Below are 5,025 nucleotides of genomic sequence, written 5' to 3'. Positions count from 1 at the left end.
TTTAACTAGGCAAGTCAGTTAAGAACAAATTCTAATTTACAACGAACAGTGGGTTAACTGCCTTGCTCAGGGGCAGAACGACAAATGAGTACCTTGTCAGCTCAGATTCAATCTAGCAACTTTTCCATTACAGGTCTAACGCACCTAACCACTAGGCTACCTGCCACCTCTAGATAATGGGAAACTTTCACTAATAATCAGCATATGAAAAAATAAATAACAAATCTACAAAATATTTGTACCTTGACTAGATAGATGTAATTTGGATAAAGCTTGCCTGACAACACATCACTGAAGGAGGTGAAGGAGGTGATGGAAGGAAGGCCCTTGACACACTTGTGCTGTGGGCACCCTTCATTCTTCTTTATATCACACAGGCTGTATTTACAAAGTCATGCCTCTGTGGTAACTGTGAACGAGTTTGTCAGTTGTGTTACCAATTTCAACAATAAAGTGTGTCTGTATCAAGTCAGCGGGTAGAGTGTAACAGTGGGGTTGATGTCTCTGATCTCCTTCTCAGTAGGGATGTAGGTACAGCCGTAGAGATGCAGTAGCTTCAACCTGGAGAGAGAGAGAGAGAGAGATAGAGAGAGAGAGGCCTATTAAAATTCCCTGAACACTCTTCATGCTTCTTTATGTCACACAGGCTGTATTTAAAAAGCGTTTAATTTGATTTGAGTCATGCCTCTGTGGTAACTGTGGAGGAGTTTGTCAGATGTGTTATCAATTTCAACAAAAAATGTGTCTGTGAGAAAACCTAGTCAGTCGAACAACTGAATGCCTTCAACTAAAATGTGTCTTCTGCATTTAACCCAACCCCTCTGAATCAGAAGTGTGGGGGGTTTCCATAATCGACATCTACGTCTTCAGCGCCCGGGGAACAGTGGGTTAACTGCCTTGTTCAGGGGCAGAACTACATATTTTCACCTTGTCAGCTCAGGGATTCGTTCCAGCAACCTTTTGGTTACTGGCCCAACACTCTAGTGTGTGTATCAAGTCAGCGGGTAGAGTGTAACAGTGGAGTTGATGTCTCTGATCTCCTTCTCAGTAGGGATGTAGGTACAGCCGTAGAGATGCAGTAGCTTCAACCTGGAGAGAGAGAGAGAGAGAGAGGAGAGAGGAGAGAGGAGAGAGGAGAGAGGAGAGAGAGAGAGAGAGAGAGAGAGAGAGGAGAGAGAGAGAGGAGAGAGAGAGAGAGAGAGAGAGAGAGGCCTTTTAAAATTCCCTGAACAGAAATCAACAGAAAACTGAGATTTCTAAGGGTCGTTGATTTTTCCTCTCAATCGATCTGCTTATCACTTTGTGTGTTATGCCTCCGGGGTTTCCCAAGGTACAGATCTAGGATCAGCTTCCCCTCCCCAATGTTAACCTTAGCCGTTAGTGGGGAAAACCACCCTACGTCGTTGACATGTATGTGTGCTTTAGTTTTACCGTTTGCACTGCCTGCTGAGGTTGTGGATGGCCTCTGGGCTGATCTGGCAGAAGCTCAGTTTGACAGTGTGGAGATGAGTGCTGCAGTACTTTGCCAACAGGCTCTTCCTGTCAGGGACACACAAGTTACACACACAGTCAGTGACACACGAGTTATACACACAGTCAGTGACACACACACATAGCCAAGAAGTCAAGAATGTCAGAAGCATGGAAGCATTAGAAATCAACCCTGCAAGCTTCTGCATGACTATGAGTGCAGTGTACAGATGTAGGATCTTAATTTGATCCGTTTTTTGTTGTTGAGAATTTTCTTGCAAAGCAGGTAATGCAAACTTGTACTGTTTTTGAGTTTTAAAAAGGCTACTAAAGTTTTGTAATTTCCACTTTGAAATGTCAAACTTGATTTGATCTAATGAAAAATGTATCAAGCCCTACAAAAATGTCCATTAATTATAATCCACATACTGTAACAATTCACATTGCCTGTTTCTGCAGGATTATATTCCTGATGTAGCAAACTGGCTCAAATTAAGATCATATCTGAAAATTGTGTGTGTGTGTGCAGGGCAATAGCTGCCTACGAGGACACAGAAGCCCGGTCCTGGGTAATAATTTTTTTTATTATAATTCAAAATAAAATACATACAGTACCAGTCAAAAGTTTGGATACACCTACTAATCTTTTTTTTTTTTTTTTACTATTTTCTACATTGTAGAATAATAGTGAAGACATCCAAACTATGAAATAACACATATGGAATCATGTAGTAACCAAAAAATTGTTAAACAAATCAAAATATATTTTATTTTGAGATTCTTCAAAGTAGCCACCCTTTTCCTTGATGACAGCTTTGCACACTCTTGGCATTCTCTCAACCAGCTTCACCTGGAATGCTTTTCCAACAATCTTGAAGGAGTTCCCACATATGCTGAGCATTTGTTGGCTGCTTTTCCTTCACTCTGTGGTCCAACTCATCCCAAACCATCTCAATTGGGTTGAGGTCGGATGATTGTAGAGGATAGGCCATCTGATGCAGCACTCCATCACTCTCCTTCTTGGTCAAATAGCCCTTACACAGCCTGGAGGTGTGTTTTGGGTCATTGTCCTGATGAAAACAAATGATAGTCCCATTAAGCGCAAACCAGATGGGATTTCTTATTGCTGCAGAATGCTGTGGTAGCCATGCTGGCAATATGCCTTGAATTCTAAATAAATCACACACAGTGTCACCAGCAAAGCACTGCTTCACAGAGGGAACCACACATGCGGAGATCATCCGTTTACATACTTGTGTTGTCACACCTGATCTGCGTCACCTATCCTTGTGCTTGTCTCCACCCCCCTCCAGGTGTCGCCCATCTTCCCCATTATCCCCTGTGTATTTATACCTATGTTTTCTGTCTGTCTGTGCCAGTTCATCTTGTTTGTCAAGTCAACCAGTGTTTTTTGTCTCAGCTCCTGCTTTTCCCCAGTCTCTCTTTTCTCGCCCTCCTGGTTTTGACCCTTGCCTGTCCTGACTCTGAGCCTGCCTGCCTGACCACTCTGTCTGCCCCTGACCCTGAGCCTGCCTGCCCCTGCCCGCCGACCTGTACCTTTGCCCCACCTCTGGTTTACTGACCCCTGCCTGCCTTGACCTGTCTATTGCCTGCCCCTGTTGGATTATTAAATCATTGTTAATTCGACGTTGTCTGCACCTGGGTCTTACCTTCATACCTGTTACTCTGTATCTCACAAAGACATGGCGGTTGGAACCAAAAATCTCACATTTCGATTCATCGGACCAAAGGACAGGTTTCCACCGGTCTAATGTCCATTGCTCGTGTTTCTTGGCCCAAACAAGCCTCTTCTTATTATTGGTGTCCTTTAGTAGTGATTTCTTTGCAGCAATTTGAAGGCCTGATTCACGCAGTCTCCAAAGAACAGTTGATGTTGGATGTCTGTTACTTGAAGTCTGTGAAGCATTCATTTGGGCTGCAATTTCTGAGGCTGGTAACTCTAATGAACTTATTCTCTGCATCACAGGTAACTCTGGGTCTTCCTTTCCTGTGGCGTTCCTCATGAGAGCCAGTTTCATTATAGCGCTTGATAAATTTTGCGACTGCACTTGAAGAAACTTTCAAAGTTCCGGATTGACAGACCTTCATGTCTTAAAGTAATGATGGACTGTCATTTCTCCTTGCCTGTTTGAGCTGTTCTTGCCATAATATGGACTTGGTCTTTTACCAAATGAGGCTATCTTGTGTACACCACCCCTACCTTGTAACAACACAACTGATTGGCTCAAACACATTAAGAAGGAAAGAAATTCCACAAATTAACTTTTAACAAGGCACACCTGTTAATTGAAATGCATTCCAGGTGATTACCTCATGAAGCTGGTTGAGAGAACGCCAAGAGTTTGCAAAGCTGTCATCAAGACAAAAGGTGGCTACTTTGAAGAATTTCAAATATAAAATATATTTTGATTTGTTTAACACTTTTTTGGTTACTACATGATTCCATATGTGTTATTTCATAGGTTTGATGTCTTCACTATTATTCTAAAATGTAGAAAATATAAAAAATAAAGAAAAAGCCTTGAATGAATAGGTGTTCTAAAACTTTTGACCGGTGGTGTATATACAGCACATTCGGAAGGTTTTCAGACCCCTTCGCTTTTTCTACATTACCAAAACATATCTGCAGCTTTGAAGGTCCCCAAGAAACTCCATCATTCTTAAATGGAAGAAGTTTGGAACCACCAGGAGAAGGACCTTGGTCAGGGAGGTGACCAAGAACCCGATGGTCACTCTGACAGAGCTCCAGAGTCTCTAACTCTTTGACCATAGTGAAGGTGTGGTTGCTGGGCAGCGGGGGAGAGTTCTTCTGGCGTGCAGATACGTCAGGGTTCAGAGGCCAAGCTGTGTGGCCAGTGACCAAGCTGTGTGGCCAGTGACCATGGTGATGCTCTCTGTGCTCGGATAATTTATTGTTATTTATTCAACCTTCATTTAAACATGGAGTCAATTTGAGATGAAAAATCTATTTTACAAGAGAGCCCTGTATACATTTCAATAAAATCAGAATTATAAAGCAACATGCACACATTTGTGTATAAAACAATATTATTCAGCACACAATATTTAATAAAAACAATCACATTTAATGACATAGAGGTCCTCAATCAATCATTTAAACTTCCTGAGTGGCACTGGCACATCTAACTGCAGTGAACTCTGCAGATTGTTCCACAAATTAGGGGCCTAAAAACAAAACGCAGATTTTCCCAAATCTGTAGAGACTGAAGGGATCTAGTGTTATCCATTCCTGAGAACAGGTTTGGTAACTTATGATTCTTACCTTAATTAATGAAGTTATATATGAAGGGAGGTTCTGTAAGATATCTTTGTAAATAAATAAAAGAGAATGCAGCTCTCTTCTTCCAGGCAGAGAGGTCCATCCCACATTTTCATACAGACTACAATGATGAGTCCTAAAATTGTCCCCTGTGATAAAACGTATTGCGGAATGGTACGCTGACGCAGCTTACCTACTTTAGCACTCTCTTGTGTCAAACTCACAACTTCGAGAAAAAGAGGCACAAAACAAAC

The sequence above is a fragment of the Salmo trutta genome, chromosome 27 (genome assembly GCF_901001165.1).
Source record: "Salmo trutta chromosome 27, fSalTru1.1, whole genome shotgun sequence".
In the NCBI taxonomy this organism is placed as follows: domain Eukaryota; kingdom Metazoa; phylum Chordata; class Actinopteri; order Salmoniformes; family Salmonidae; genus Salmo; species Salmo trutta.
The sequence above is the reverse complement of the archived record's forward strand: the minus strand, read 5'-3'. Positions refer to the sequence as shown.